This window comes from Leuresthes tenuis, unplaced genomic scaffold (genome assembly GCF_036924035.1).
Source record: "Leuresthes tenuis unplaced genomic scaffold, fLeuTen1.0.hap1 SCAF_139, whole genome shotgun sequence".
NCBI classification, from domain to species: domain Eukaryota; kingdom Metazoa; phylum Chordata; class Actinopteri; order Atheriniformes; family Atherinopsidae; genus Leuresthes; species Leuresthes tenuis.
In genome coordinates, this window is record NW_027325493.1 from 97,796 (window position 1) to 114,493 (window position 16,698).

At 41.6% G+C, this 16,698-nt stretch overlaps 3 non-coding genes across 3 annotated transcripts; all 3 read left to right on the plus strand.

The window, feature by feature from the left end:
• Positions 1–4,122: 4,122 nt before the first annotated feature.
• On the plus strand, positions 4,123–4,236 carry LOC140287487 (U5 spliceosomal RNA). Its single transcript, XR_011911645.1, has one exon. It is a non-coding gene; the product is annotated as a U5 spliceosomal RNA (small nuclear RNA).
• A 308-nt stretch (positions 4,237–4,544) lies between these two features.
• Positions 4,545–4,728, plus strand: LOC140287486 (U2 spliceosomal RNA). Its single transcript, XR_011911644.1, has one exon. It is a non-coding gene; the product is annotated as a U2 spliceosomal RNA (small nuclear RNA).
• Positions 4,729–14,624: 9,896 nt separating this feature from the next.
• Positions 14,625–14,741, plus strand: LOC140287488 (U5 spliceosomal RNA). The gene has a single exon (XR_011911646.1). It is a non-coding gene; the product is annotated as a U5 spliceosomal RNA (small nuclear RNA).
• The last annotated feature ends 1,957 nt before the right edge of the window (positions 14,742–16,698 follow it).

Genomic DNA, 16,698 nt, shown 5'->3' on the forward strand with positions numbered 1-16,698 from the left:
GCTTTTGATCATACATTGTCAGGCATTCGCACCTTGTCTTACCCACTTTTTACAAACTTTAGTCGACCAGTCACACCTTTTTGCAGCCGAACACCACCTCTACCGCTTTTGATGATGTATGGTCCAGCATTCTTACCTTTTCTAACACATTCTTCAGCAATTATGGTCGGACATTCACACCTACTCAGAGCCGAACACCTCGGCTCCCGCATTTGATGGTCTATAGTCGGGCATTCTACAGCGGAAAAGACTCATTCTTATGTTTGGTTAGATATTCAAACCTTTTCTTAACTGCTTTTTACAAACTTTGGTCGGACGTTCACAATATCTTGCAGCCGAACACCTCCGCTTCCGCTTTTGATGGTGTATATTCGGGCATACGAACCTTTTCTTACCCGCTTTTTACAAACCAAGGTCGGACTTTCACACCTTCTCTTAGCTGAACAACTCCGCTCCCTCTTTTGATTGTGTACAGTCGGGTAATTTAACCTTTTCTTACCCGCTTTTTACCATCTATGGTCGGACATTCACACCGTCTTACAGCGGAACACCTCCGCTCCCTCTTTTGATGATGTATGGTTAGGCATTCGCACCTTTTCTTACCCATTTTTCAGTAATTATGGGTAGACATTCAAACCTTCTTGCAGCTGAACACCTCCTCTCCTGCTTATGATCATGTGCAGTTTGATATTCGAAAATTTTCTCTCATGTTTTCTAGCAATTATTGATGGACATTCAGACCGTCTTGAAGCTGAACACCTCCGCTCCCACTTTTGATGGTGTATAGTCGGGCTTTCGAGCCTTTTCTTCCCCGGTTTTTACAAATTATGGTTGGACATTCAGACCTTCTTGCAGCCGATAACCTCCACTCCCTCTTTTGATCATACATTGTCAGGCATTCGCAACTTTTCTTACCCGCTTTTTACAAACCATGGTCGGACTTTCACACCTTCTTGTAGCCGAACAACTCCGCTCCCGCTATTGATTGTGTACAGTCGGGTATTTTAACCTTTTCTTACCCGCTTTTTACCAACTATTGTTGGACATTCACACCGTCTTACAACGGAACACCTCCGCTCCCTCTTTTGATGGTGTATGTTCGGGCACTCGAACCTTTTCTTACCCGCTTTTTACAAACTATGGTCAGACATTCAAACCTTCTTGTAGCCGAACACATCCACTCCTGCTTTTGATGATGGGTATTCAAACCTACTTGTTGCCCGCTTTTCATTAATTATGGGTGGACATACACACCTTGTCGCAGCCAAACACCTCCGCTCCCTGTTTTGATCATGTATGATTGGACATTCGCACCTTTTCTCACCCGCTTTTTACTATGGTCGGCCATTCACAGCTTCCTCTCCACCATACTTGTATGGTGGGATATTCACACCCACTTGCATCCGAAGACCTCCGCCCCCACTTTTGTTGATATTTAGTCGGTCATTCGCAGCTTACCCGCTTTTGGCAAACTATGGCCTTCTTGCAGCCAAACACCTCTGATCTCGTTTTTGATGATGTAAGGTTGGGCATTCAGACCTTGCTTCACCTGCTTTTCACCAAATATAGTCGAACAGTCACACCTTCTTGCAGCCGAACACTTCTGCTCCACCTTTTAGTGTTCTATGGGGTATTCACACCTTTTTTTTCACCGCATTTTATAGATTATGGTTGGAAATTCTCACCCACTCTTATCCGAAGACCTCTCTTCCTGCTTTTGTTAATATATAGTCGGGCATTCGAACCTTTTCTTACCCGCTTTTTACAAATTTTGGTCGAACATTCACACCTACTTGCAGCCGAACAGCTCCGCTCCCGCTTTTGATGGTGTATAGTCGGGCTTTCGAGCCTTTTCTTCCCCGGTTTTTACAAATTATGGTTGGACATTCAGACCTTGCAGCTGAAAACCTCCGCTTCACCTTTTAGTGTTCTATGGGGTATTCACACCTTTTTTTTCCACCGCATTTTATAGATTATGGTTGGAAATTCTCACCCACTCTCATCCGAAGACCTCTCCTCCCACTTTTGTTAATATATAGTCGGGCATTCGAACCTTTTCTTACCCGCTTTTTACAAATTATGGTCGAACATTCACACCTACTTGCAGCCGAATACTTCCGCTCCACCTTTTAGTGATGTATGGTTGGCATTTGCACCTTTTCTTACCCTCTTTTTATAATGATTGCTTAAGATTAAGTTGTTTTTTCTCAAACTACAACATTTTTTTAATTGTTGAAACTTGATTTGAAGTGGATAAATAAGGAGGACAAACAGTTTTAAGTCAGGCTGATAGAAGGAATTAATTTTATAGCAAAATCTGTATTTCGTCATATGTCGTGAGATGCTTATTGCTGAAGAAGTTCTTTCTCATTCTACAAAGTACAACGTTGTTTATCGTTGAAACTTGATTAGACATGAATAAATATGAAGGACAAAGCAGTCTTAACTTGGTTAGAGTTAAGGAATTCGTTTTATAGGAGAATCCGAATTCGTGCATAACTCGTAAAATAGAGCTTATTTTCGGACTCCTGAAGAATGAGTCTGGTTCTTTCTCATAATACAAAGTTTGTTGTTTATTGTTGAAACTTCATCAGAAGTGAAGAAATAAATGAATGCCTATCAACAAATGTGGGATCTAAACTCTAGTGCTTCCTCTAAAATAATTTCCTTTCTCAATTTAGAAATGTGTGTGTGTAAGTCACAACACCCGTGACACCAAAACGGCTTTCTTTTCTCTCTTTTCTCTACACTCTGCACTGTGAGCACACACACCAAATCAGAAAGGCTTTTTTCTCTCTTTTCTACATTATGGACTGTGGGGACACAAAACCGCTCTCTCTTTTTTTTTTTTGATTGTGTGCCAGGGCGTTGTCTCACGTATTAGATTATGCTTACGATACGAATGGGTTTATCAGTCACATCAGAATCCATACATACTGATCCTCCCGTAATAAAATGGTCGGATCTTATCAAACACACTTTGTTTCTTGTGACAATCAAGTCAGCGAAACAGCGTATACACGTCAAGACACTGAATCAAGTTTGCCACAAGAACTCATAAGTTTGGCAGTATTGCTCTGCCGTCAGCAATCATACACCCATTTTATTTTCGTGAGACATGTGCAGGCACCTGTTCATCTACTGTTCTATCACTATGAATTAGGTTATCTATTATCAATAAGGATACTTCTACAACTACTATCAAAGTATGTCCAGACTTCTTATGTTGTCAGTTGCTATATATGAATAAGTGGGTAGCTACTGACAAGCATTAAGCATGTCACACAGCCCAAACATATAACATTTCAGGACACACCACACAGTTAACAACCACAGTGAAGTGTCAAAGCCCAAACATGTAACATTCAACAGGACACTTACACAACACATTCAAATCAAACAGTCAGACAACATACAAGAACACATACCCCAGCCGGCATTGTTCCCTGCCTATTTTCCTACAGCTCACTATGTGTGCGCACACCTTTATTCACAAACTCTTCAACTTATACTCTTTTACCAAAGCTGCTACAGCTCGATTGGCCGAATACCCTTAGATCCTATTTCGGTGAATTTGACATCTGCCTTACATGTAACAGATTAGCGGTTTAGCAGTTTTAATTTAGTTTGAGTGAAGGAATTCATTTTATAGCAAAATCCGAAATCGTGAAGAACTCATGAAAGTAAGCTTATTCTCGGATTCCTGAAACTTTAGATTTGCTCTTTCTTTTACTGCAAAGTACAACGTTGTTTTTTTTTGTTTAAATCTTTCTAGACATGGTAAATATGAAGGACAAAGCAGTTTTAACATAGTTTGAGTGAAGGAATTCATTTAATAGATAAAATCCCAAGAGTCTGCTGAGAAAAGAGAGTGAATGCGAAGTAGACTTTAACACGGCTCTGGGAGCGAGCCGAGTGTGGGCTAACCGGGAGAATTGCTTGAAAGAAACGCGACACCGAATGAGCGGTCAGAACAAAGCCTCAATACGGTGTTCCCGTGGTGTTTTTGTTGCTGCCTTGTCGATTGCACAGGGGCAAGCGTTTCAACCAAGCAACGCTCACCATGGGGAAGGTGGCTATGGCAACTAGCCTGATGCCCTGCTCCCGCAGTGACGGATAATCGTACTCTGGTTTCTCTTCATAACATACAAGTCTTTCGCCTTTTACTAAAGACTTTCGTGGAGAGCAGCACTAATGAGTTGTTTCTATTTTTGGCAGGCTTTACCTTTGCGGGTGAAGCCCTTTCTGTCTGTGCAAAAGAAATCTTGTTACTGTGCAGAGTGACTTCTCTGAGTAGAGTCGCCTTACTTGTTGCGATTGTGCCGATGTTCGAAGCTGGAGTGCAAAGTTGTTGCTTGAATGGTGCTTGCTGGAGCATGCGGGAGTGCAAAGTTATACCATTTAAAAGGGCTGAAGAGTGCTCAGTGCAGCGGATGGGCGGAGGTGCAACGTGACACTCTGGCCACCTATGGCCATAAAAAGAACACTGCTACAAGTGCGCATTGTGCCAGCAAGGGCCCTCGGACCTGAAACAGTGGACAGTTATCGCTTCTCGGCCTTTTGGCTAAGATCAAGTGTAGTATCTGTTCTTATCAGTTTAATATGTCCTCTATACGAGGACTACATATTAAATGGATTTTTAAGAATAGGAGTTGAAAAAGAAGCTTGCTCCGTTCACTCCAAGCATCGACCCAGTACTGCAGTGCCGCTGGGAACGGTGCGCTCTTCTCTGCTCTTGTGATAAAGCAAACAGCGGTGCAGGATGGAAGTTTCAGGGAGCCCAAGATGAAACTTTCTTTTAATCTGCTGAGAAAAGAGAGTGAATGCGAAGTAGACTTTAACACAGCTCTGGGAGCGAGCCGAGTGTGGGCTAACCGGGAGAATTGCTTGAAAGAAACGCGACACCGAATGAGTGGTCAGAACAAAGCCTCAATACGGTGTTCCCGTGGTGTTTGTGGCTGCCTTGTCTTTTGCACAGAGTAAAAGACAAGGCAGCCATCGAATAGGGCCCGATTGTTCCTACTTGGTCAGCCGAGGAGCAAGGGGGGGGAGCAAGCGTCTCAACCAAGCAAATCTCACCAAGTAGGAACAATCGGGCCCTATTCGATGGCTGCAACACCTGAAAGAGATATTGATGAGAGACCCGATCAAAAGCTTTTTCAAAGTCTAAATTTAAGATGACAAGCCGGGTGTTTCTGTCTCTAGCGTAATCAATGATGTCTCGAATCAGTACGAGGCTGTCGGTGAGTTGTCTCTCTGAGATGGCACAAGCCTGGTCTGGGTGAATTACCTCCTCTAAAACAGAGGACATCCGTGTCGTTAAAACCTTGCTAAAAAGTTTACAGTCAAAGTTTAAAAGTGTGATGGGCCTCCAATTCTTTAGGTCAGTCTTATCATTTTTATCAGAAGTGAAGAAATAAATGAATGCCTATCAACAAATGTGGGATCTAAACTCTAGTGCTTCCTCTAAAATAATTTCCTTTCTCAATTTAGAAATGTGTTCGAAAAGGTAAAAATGCCGGTCCATACATAATCAAAATCGGGAGAGGTGGTGTTCAGCTGCAAGAAGGTCTAAATGTCCATCAATAATTGCTAGAAAACATGAAAGAAAATTTTCGAAAATCAAACCACACATGATCATAAGTGGGAGAGGAGGTGTTCAGCTGCAAGAAGGTGTGAATGTCCACCCATAATACCTGAAAAATGGGTAAAAAAAAGGTGCGAATGCCCAACCATACATCATCAAAAGCAGGAGTGCATGTGTTCGGCTACAAGAAGGTGTGAACGTCCAACCAAAGTTTGTAAAAAGCAGTTAAGAAAAGGTTCGAATATCCAACCATACATAATCAAAAGCGGGAGCAGAGCTGTTCGACTGCAAGTAGGTGTGAATGTCAGATCATAATTTGCAAAAAGCTGATGAGAAAGGGTGAGAATGCCCGACTATACACCATCAAATGCGGTAGCGGAGTTGTTCGGCTGTGAGTAGGTGTGAATCTCCGACCATAATTGCTGAAAAATGTGTTAGAAAAGGTAAGAATGCCGGTCCATACATCATCAAAAGCGAGAGAGGTTGTGTTCGGCTGCAAGTAGGTGTGAATGTCCAGCCATAATTACTCAAAAACGGGTAAGAAAAGGTAGTATTGCCAGACCATATATGATCAAAACAGGGAGCGGAGGTGGTTCAGCTGCAAGAAGGTTTGAATGTCCGACTAAAGTTCAAATATATTAACAAAAGCGGGAGGAGAGGTCTTCGGATGAGAGTGGTTGAAAATTTCCAACCATAATGTATAAAATGCGGTGAAAAAAAGGTGTGATAGAACACTAAAAGGTGGAGCGGAAGTGTTCGGCTGCAAGAAGGTGTGAATGTCCGACTATATTTGGTGAAAAGCAGGTGAAGCAAGGTCTGAATGCCCAACCTTACATCATCAAAAGCGAGATCAGAGGTGTTTGGCTGCAAGAAGGCCATAGTTTGCCAAAAGCGGGTAAGGTGCGAATGTCCGACTAAATATCAACAAAATTTGGGGCGGAGATCTTCGGATGCAAGTGGGTGTGAATGTCCGACTATATTTGGTGAAAAGCAGGTGAAGCAAGGTCTGAATGCCCAACCTTACATCATCAAAAGCGAGATCAGAGGTGTTTGGCTGCAAGAAGGCCATAGTTTGCCAAAAGCGGGTAAGGTGCGAATGACCGACTAAATATCAACAAAAGTGGGGGCGGAGGTCTTCGGATGCAAGTGGGTGTGAATATCCCACCATACAAGTATGGTGGAGAGGAAGCTGTGAATGGCCGACCATAGTAAAAGGCGGGTGAGAGAAGGTGCGAATGTCAAACCATACATAATCAAAACAGGGAGCGGAGGTGTTCTGCTGTAAGAAGGTGTGAATGTCCAACCATAGTTGGTAAAAAGCGGGTAAGAAAAGGTTAACATACCCGACTGTACACAATCAATAGCGGGAGCGGAGTTGTTCGGCTACAAGAAGGTGTGAAAGTCCGACCATGGTTTGTAAAAAGCGGGTAAGAAAAGGTGCGAATGCCCGACAATGTATGATCAAAAGAGGGAGTGGAGGTTTTCGGCTGCAAGAAGGTCTGAATGTCCAACCATAATTTGTAAAAACCGGGGAAGAAAAGGCTCGAAAGCCCGACTATACACCATCAAAAGTGGGAGCGGAGGTGTTCAGCTTCAAGACGGTCTGAATGTCCATCAATAATTGCTAGAAAACATGAAAGAAAATTTTCGAATATCAAACTGCACATGATCATAAGCAGGAGAGGAGGTGTTCAGCTGCAAGAAGGTGTGAATGTCTACCCATAATTACTGAAAAATGGGTAAGAAAAGGTGCGAATGCCTAACCATACATCATCAAAAGAGGGAGCGGAGGTGTTCCGCTGTAAGACGGTGTGAATGTCTGACCATAGATGGTAAAAAGCGGGTAAGAAAAGGTTAAATTACCCGACTGTACACAATCAAAAGAGGGAGCGGAGTTGTTCAGCTAAGAGAAGGTGTGAAAGTCCGACCTTGGTTTGTAAAAAGCGGGTAAGAAAAGGTTCGTATGCCCGAATATACACCATCAAAAGCGGAAGCGGAGGTGTTCGGCTGCAAGATATTGTGAACGTCCGCCCAAAGTTTGTAAAAAGCAGTTAAGAAAAGGTTTGAATATCCAACCAAACATAAGAATGAGTCTTTTCCGCTGTAGAATGCCCGACTATAGACCATCAAATGCGGGAGCGGAGGTGTTCGGCTCTGAGTAGGTGTGAATGTCCGACCATAATTGCTGAAGAATGTGTTAGAAAAGGTAAGAATGCTGGACCATACATCATCAAAAGCGGTAGAGGTGGTGTTCGGCTGCAAAAAGGTGTGACTGTTCAACTAAAGTTTGTAAAAAGTGGGTAAGACAAGGTGCGAATGCCTGACAATGTATGATCAAAAGCGGGAGCGGAGGTGTTCAGCTGCAAGAAGGTCTACATGTCCATCAATAATTGCTAGAAAACATGAAAGAAACTTTTCGAAAATCAAACCGCACATGATCATAAGTGGGTGAACAATGGTATATACATACATCATCAAAAGCGGAAGCGGAGGTGTTCGGATGCAAGAAGGTGTGAACGTCCGACCAAAGTTTGTAAAAAGCAGTGAAAAGCGAGAAAAAGCATTTCGTGAGTTCTGCATGATTTGGGATTTTGCTTATAAAATGCATTACTTCACTCAAACTATGTTAAAACTGATTTGTCCTTCATATTTACCATGTCTAGAAATATTTAAACAAAAAAACAACGTTGTACTTTGCAGTAAAAGAAAGAGCAAATCTAAAGTTTCAGGAATCCGAGTATAAGCCTGCTTTCATGAGTTCTGCACGATTTCGGATTTTGCTATAAAATGAATTGCTTTGCTCAAACCAAGTTAAAACTGCTTTGTCCTTCCATATTCATCAATGTCTAGATCGACTTCAACAAAGAAAAACATTGGACTTTGCAGTAGAAGAAGTTGAAATCCATCTACACATTGATAAATATGAAGGACAAAGCAGTTCCCACTTGCCCATAAGAAAATAAGCTTATTCTCGGATTCCTGATCCTTCAGTTTTGTTCTTTCTTCTACTGCAAAATACAATGTTGTTCTTTGTTGAAGTCGATCTAGACATTGATAAATATGAAGGAAAAAGCAGTTTTAACTTGGTTTGAGTGAATGAATTCATTTTATACATAAAATCCGAAATCGTGCAGAACTCATGAAAATAAGCTTATTCTCGGATTCCTAAAACTTTTGATCGGCTCTTTCTTTTACTGCAAAGTACAACGTTGTTTTTTTGTTTAAATCTATCGAGACATTGATAAATATGAAGGTAAAAGCCGTTTTAACATAGTTTGAGTGAAGGAATTGATTTTATAGATAAAATCCCAAATCATGCAGAACTCCTCAAAAGGGGCGTATGGCTTAATCACAAGTGTGGTTCTTTCTCATTCAGGGTAGTATGAGGAAGTTTATGCTTGAAATATATGTAGAAATGGGTACATATGAAGGACAAAGCAGTGTTAACTTAGTTTGAGTGAAGGAATTCATTTTATACATAAAATCCCAAATCATGCAGAACGTATGAAAAGAAGCTTATTCTCGGATTCCTGATCCTTCAGTGTTGCTCTTTCTTCTACTGCAAAATACAATGTTGTTCTTTGTTGAAGTCGATCTAGACATTGATAAATATGAAGGAAAAAGCAGTTTTAACTTGGTTTGAGTGAATGAATTCATTTTATACATAAAATCCGATATCGTGCAGAACACATGAAAATAAGCTTATTCTCGGATTCCTAAAACTTTTGATTTGCTCTTTCTTTTATTGCAAAGTACAACGTTGTTTTTTTGTTTAAATCTATCGAGACATTGATAAATATGAAGGTAAAAGCCGTTTTAACATAGTTTGAGTGAAGGAATTAATTTTATAGATAAAATCCCAAATCATGCAGAACTCCTCAAAAGGGAGGTATGGCTTAATCACAAGTGTGGCTCTTTCTCATTCAGGGTAATATGAGGAAGTTTATGCTTGAAATATATGTAGAAATGGGTACATATGAAGGACAAAGCAGTGTTAACTTAGTTTGCGTGAAGAAATTCATTTTATACATAAAATCCGAAATCGTGCAGAACTCATGAAAATAAGCTTATTCTCGGATTCCTAAAACTTTTGATTTGCACTTTCTTTTACTGCAAAGTACAACGTTGTTTTTTGTTGAAATCTATCTAGACATTGATAAATACCAGCCGAAACTCTGCTGCCGCTTTTGATAATTTATGGTTGGGCATTCTTACCTTTTCTTACCCGCTTTTTACAAATTATGATCTTACATTCACACCTACTTGCAGTCGAACACCTTCTCATCCACTTATGATCATGTGCGGTTGGGCTTTCGCACCTTTTCTTACCCATTTTTCAGTAATTATGGGTGGACATTCAGACCTTCTTGCAGCCGAAAACCTCCGCTCCTCTTTTGATCATACATTGTCGGGCATTCACACCTTGTCTTACCCGCTTTTTACAAACTTTAGTTGGACATTCAAACCTTCTTGCAGCTGAACCACCTCCGCTCCCTGTTTTGATCATATATGGTCTGGCAATAGTACCTTTTCTTACCCGTTTGTGAGTAATTATGGCTGGACATTCACACCTTCTTGCAGCTGAACACCTCCTCTCCCGCTAATGATCATGTAAGGTTTGATATTCGAAAATTTTCCTTCATGTTTTAAAGCAATTATTAATGGACATTCACACCTACTTGCAGCCGAACACCACCTCTCCCGCTTTTGATGATGTATGGACCGGCATTCTTACCTATTCTAACACATTTTTCAGCAATTATGGTTGGAGAATCACACCTACTCACAGCCGAACAACTCCGCTACCGCATTTGATGGTGTATAGTCGGGATTTCTCACCCTTTCTCATCAGCTTTTTGCAAATTATGATCTGACATTCACACCTACTTGCAGTCGAACAGCTCTGCTCCCGCTTTTGATTATGTTTGGTTGGATATTCGAACCTTTTCTTAACTGCTTTTTACAAACTTTGGTTGGACGTTCACACCTTCTTGTAGCCGAACACATGCACTCCTGCTTTTGATGATGTATGGTTGGGCATTCGCACCTTTTTTTTACCCATTTTTCAGGTATTATGGGTGGACATTCACACCTTCTTGCAGCTGAACACCTCCTCTCCCACTTATGATCATGTGTGGTTTGATTTTCGAAAATTTTCTTTCATGTTTTCTAGCAATTATTGATGGACATTTAGACCTTCTTGCAGCTGAACACCACCTCTCCCGATTTTGATGATGTATGGACCGGCATTTTTACCTTTTCTAACACATTTTTCAGCAATTATGGTTGGAGATTCACAACTACTCACAGCCAAATAACTCCGCTACCGCATTTGATGGTGTATAGTTGGGCATTCTCACCCTTTCTCATCAGCTTTTTGCAAATTATGATCTGACATTCACACCTACTTCCAGTCGAACAGCTCTGCTCCCGCTTTTGATTATGTTTGGTTAGATATTTGAACCTTTTCTTAACTGCTTTTTACAAACTTTGGTCGGACGTTCACAATATCTTGCAGCCGAACACCTCCGCTTCCGCTTTTGATGGTGTATATTCGGGCATACGAACCTTTTCTTACCCGCTTTTTACAAACCAAGGTCGGACTTTCACACCTTCTCTTAGCTGAACAACTCCGCTCCCTCTTTTGATTGTGTACAGTCGGGTAATTTAACCTTTTCTTACCCGCTTTTTACCATCTATGGTCGGACATTCACACCGTCTTACAGCGGAACACCTCCGCTCCCTCTTTTGATGATGTATGGTTAGGCATTCGCACCTTTTCTTACCCATTTTTCAGTAATTATGGGTAGACATTCACACCTTCTTGCAGCTGAACACCTCCTCTCCCGCTTATGATCATATGCAGTTTGATATTCGAAAATTTTCTTTCATGTTTTCTAGCAATTATTGATGGACATTCAGACCGTCTTGCAGCTGAACACCTCCGCTCCCACTTTTGATGGTGTATAGTCGGGCTTTCGAGCCTTTTCTTCCCCGGTTTTTACAAATTATGGTTGGACATTCAGACCTTCTTGCAGCCGAAAACCTCCACTCCCTCTTTTGATCATACATTGTCGGGCATTCGCACCTTTTCTTACCCGCTTTTTACAAACCATGGTCGGACTTTCACACCTTTTAGTAGCCGAACAACTCCGCTCCTGCTATTGATTGTGTACAGTCGGGTATTTTAACCTTTTCTTACCCGCTTTTTACCAACTATGGTTGGACATTCACACCTTCTTACAGCAGAACACCTCCGCTCCCTGTTTTGATGATGTATGGTTTGACATTCGCACCTTCTCTCACCCGCCTTTTACTATGGTCGGCCATTCACAGCTTCCTATCCACCATACTTGTATGGTGGGATATTCACACCCACTTGCATCCGAAGACCTCCGCCCCACTTTTGTTGATATTTAGTCGGTCATTCGCACCTTACCCGCTTTTGGCAAACTATGGCCTTCTTGCAGCCAAACACCTCTGATCTCGCTTTTGATGATGTAAGGTTGGGCATTCAGACCTTGCTTCACCTGCTTTTCACCAAATATAGTCGGACATTCACACCCACTTGCATCCGAAGACCTCCGCCCCAAATTTTGTTGATATTTAGTCGGACATTCGCACCTTACCCGCTTTTGGCAAACTATGGCCTTCTTGCAGCCAAACACCTCTGATCTCGCTTTTGATGATGTAAGGTTGGGCATTCAGACCTTGCTTCACCTGCTTTTCACCAAATATAGTCGGACATTCACACCTTCTTGCAGCCGAACACTTCCGCTTTTAGTGTTCTATGAGGCATTCACATATTTTTTTTCACCGTATTTTATAGATTATGGTTGGAAATTCTCACCCACTCTCATCCGAAGACCTCTCCTCCCGCTTTTGTTAATATATAGTCGGGCATTCGAACCTTTTCTTACCCACTTTTTACAAATTATGGTCGAACATTCACTCCTACTTGCAGCTGAATACTTCCGCTCCACCTTTTAGGTATGTATGGTTGGCATTTGCACCTCTTTTTATACTGATTGCTGAAGATTAAGTTGTTCTTTCTCAAACTACAAATTTTTTTTAATTGTTGAAACTTGATTTGAAGTGGATAAATAAGGAGGACAAACAGTTTTAAGTCAGGCTGATAGAAGGAATTAATTTTATAGCAAAATCTGTATTTCGTCATATGTCGAGAGATGCTTATTGCTGAAGAAGTTCTTTCTCATTCTACAAAGTACAACGTTGTTTATCGTTGAAACTTGATTAGACATGAATACATATGAAGGACAAAGCAGTCTTAACTTGGTTTGAGTTAATGAATTCTTTTTATAGGAGAATCCGAATTCGTGCATAACTCATAAAATAGAGCTTATTTTCGGATTCCTGAAGAATGAGTCTGGTTCTTTCTCATAATACAAAGTTTGTTGTTTATTGTTGAAACTTCATCAGAAGTGAGGAAATAAATGAATGCCTATCAACAAATGTGGGATCTAAACTCTAGTGCTTCCTCTAAAATAATTTCCTTTCTCAATTTAGAAATGTGTGTGTGTAAGTCACAACACCCGTGACACCAAAACGGCTTTCTTTTCTCTACACTCTGCACTATGAGCACACACACCAAATCAGAAAGGCTTTTTTCTCTCTTTTCTACATTATGGACTGTGGGGACACAAAACCGCTCTCTCTTTTTTTTTTTTTATCGTGTGCCAGGGCGTTGTCTCACGTATTAGATTATGCTTAAGATACGAATGGGTTTATCAGTCACATCAGAATCCATACATACTGATCCTCCCGTAATAAAATGGTCGGATCTTATCAAACACACTTTGTTTCTTGTGACAATCAAGTCAGCGAAACAGCGTATACACTTCAAGACACTGAATAAAGTTTGCCACAAGAACTCATAAGTATGGCAGTATTGCTCTGCCGTCAGCAATCATACACCCATTTTATTTCCGTGAGACATGTGCAAACACCTGTTCATCTACTGTTCTATCACTATGAATTAGTGATCTATTATCAATAAGGATACTTCTACAACTACTATCAAAGTATGTCCGGACTTCTTATGTTGTCAGTTGCTATATATGAATAAGTGGGTAGCTACTGACAAGCATTAAGCATGTCACACAGCCCAAACATATAACATTTCAGGACACACCACACAGTTAACAACCACAGTGAAGTGTCAAAGCCCAAATATGTAACATTCAACAGGACACTTACACAACACATTCAAATCAAACAGTCAGACAACATACAAGAACATATACCCCAGCCGGCATTGCTCCCTGCCTATTTTCTTACAGCACACTATGTGTGCGCACACCTTTATTCACAAACTCTTCAACTTATACTCTTTTACCGAAGCTGCTACAGCTCGATTGGCCGAATACCCTTTGATCCTATTTCGGTGAATTTGACATCTGCCTTACATATAACAGATTAGCGGTTTAGCAGTTTTAATTTAGTTTGAGTGAAGGAATTCATTTCATAGCAAAATCCGAAATCGTGAAGAACTCATGAAAGTAAGCTTATTCTCGGATTCCTGAAACTTTAGATTTGCTCTTTCTTTTACTGCAAAGTACAACGTTGTTTTTTTTGTTTAAATCTTTCTAGACATGGTAAATATTAAGGACAAAGCAGTTTTCACATAGTTTGAGTGAAGGAATTCATTTTATAGATGAAATCCCAAGAGTCTGCTGAGAAAAGAGAGTGAATGCGAAGTAGACTTTAACACGGCTATGGGAGCGAGCCGAGTGTGGGCTAACCGGGAGAATTGCTTGAAAGAAACGCGACACCGAATGAGCGATCAGAACAAAGCCTCAATATGGGATTCTCGTGGTGTTTTTGTTGCTGCCTTGTCTTTTGCACAGAGTAAAAGACAAGGCAGCCATCGAATAGGGCCCGATTGTTCCTAGTTGGTCAGCCGAGGAGCAAGGGGGGGGGGGGGGGGGAGCAAGCGTCTCAACCAAGCAAAGCTCACCATGGGGAAGGTGGCTATGCCAACTAGCCTGATGCCCTGCTCCCGCAGTGACGGATAATCGTACTCTGGTTTCTCTTCATAACGTACAAGTCTTTCGCCTTTTACTAAAGATTTCTGTGGAGAGCAGCACTAATGAGTTGTTTCTATTTTTGGCAGGCTTTACCTTTGCATGTGAAGCCCTTTCTGTCTGTGCAAAAGAAATCTTCTTACTGTGCAGAGTGACTTCTCTGAGTAGAGTCGCCTTACTTGTTGCGACTGTGCCGATGTTCGAAGCTGGAGTGCAAAGTTGTTGCTTGAATGGTGCTTGCTGGAGCGTGCGGGAGTGCAAAGTTATACCATTTAAAAGGGCTGAAGAGTGCTCAGTGCAGCGGTTGGGCGACACTCTGGCCACCTTGAAAACCGAGGTTACATCCACTACCAGGGGCAGCCCAAGTTCTGCCGCAAGTGTGGTGAGCATGGGCACCTGGTTGAGGCTTGTACCAAGGTGTTATGTGGGAAGAGCAGAGAAATTGGGCAAACTTTTGGAGAGTGTCCAAATGGCAGGAAATGTAATCTCTGTGGAGAATTAAATCACCTCTTCAGAGATTGCCCTAAATCTTTTGCCAACAAATTAAAGACGGTAAAGCCACAGTCAAGCCAACAAAGAGAAGGACCAAAGGTGGCAGTTGGTAAACAAAGTGAAGAGGTTGACCCAATAAATTCAAACTTCCCGCCAAAAGCTTGGATTGGAAGTGAGGAGCAAAAAGGGGAGGGGCCTGTAGAGGCCTCACCACTCAGTGTTGAAGTCTGTGAGAATTCACAGGCAGAGGGTGGAGCTACGCTAAATGAGGAGGAAGAGCAGACAGGTGAGTCTAGTGAAGATACTCACCTCCCCGAAGGTCAACAGCCGAAGAGGACGGCATCTGAGCCTCTGATTCCCCAGTGGTATCAGAGAAGAGGGGAAGGGTTAGGTCCCTTTCAGACAGTTCTTCAGTGGAAGAACCTAGAGTCTTCCCCTCCGACTCACCAAATGAGGTCTCCTTTTTAACTTCAGCTCTGCAATCAACCCCCAGGGACTCAAAGTTAAATGCAACATTGCGTCAGAGGCCAACACCGAGAGTCCGAAAAGGAAATATAGATCACCCTACTCACTTTTCACCTAAAGAAATGAAGGAAGAGCTAGTTTCCCAAGAAATAACCTGTGTGTAATTTGTTTTGATAACTTAGAAAAACGAAAATGACATACCTACTTTCCTTTATGCTTTTAATGGTTCTCACCTTCTCAACACTAAATGTGAGAAGTGTGAAATCAAAGACAAGAGCCCAGAGTATTTTATCCTTCTTAGACTCCATAAAATCAGATGTGTTTTTAATACAAGAATGTGGACTACCTTTTTTAAAAAACCATAGACAATGGGAGGAAATGTGGCCCCATTTATCGATATGGAGTGGCTCAAATCAAAATAAAAATGATGGTGTGGCCATTCTAATTAAAAATCTGCATGTTCTGGTGAAAGGTAGCACAGTGGTGAGAGACGGACGGGCACTTTTAGCACACTTGAATTTTATGGGGCAAGACTTTAACCTCTTAAATATTTATGGTTTCAATGGAAAAAATGAAAGGTATGACCTTTTAGAAGATATACAGCTTTACATGCTAGGGCAAGTACCTTTAGTTGTAGGAGGGGATTTTAACTGTATCTTGAGCAGGAAAGATAGAAAAAGAGCAGGGGTAGATTTTAAAGTGGATAAGACTTCGATTTTACTTCAGGGCATATGCAGGGATTTTAAGCTTACTGACTGTTTTAAAACCATGCATCCCAGAGAGGAGGGCTTCACCTGGTTTAGTCATGATGGCACCAGAGCCTCTCGCATTGATTATTTCTTTACTAGAGATTGCCCACCCACTGATGTTAGATTAACCCCTGTTTTCTTTTCAGACCACCTTATGCTCTCCTGCACCCTTTCACCCCCTTCTGGTGTGACGGTAGGAAGTGGTCTGTGGAAACTCAACTGTTCCCTGTTGGAGGATGAAATCATAGTCAGTCAGTACAGGGAATGTTATAAAGAGTGGCAGACCCTTCAAGACCTCTACGAAACACATGCACAATGGTGGGAAATGGTGAAGGAAACGACCCAGACTTTTTTTAAACAG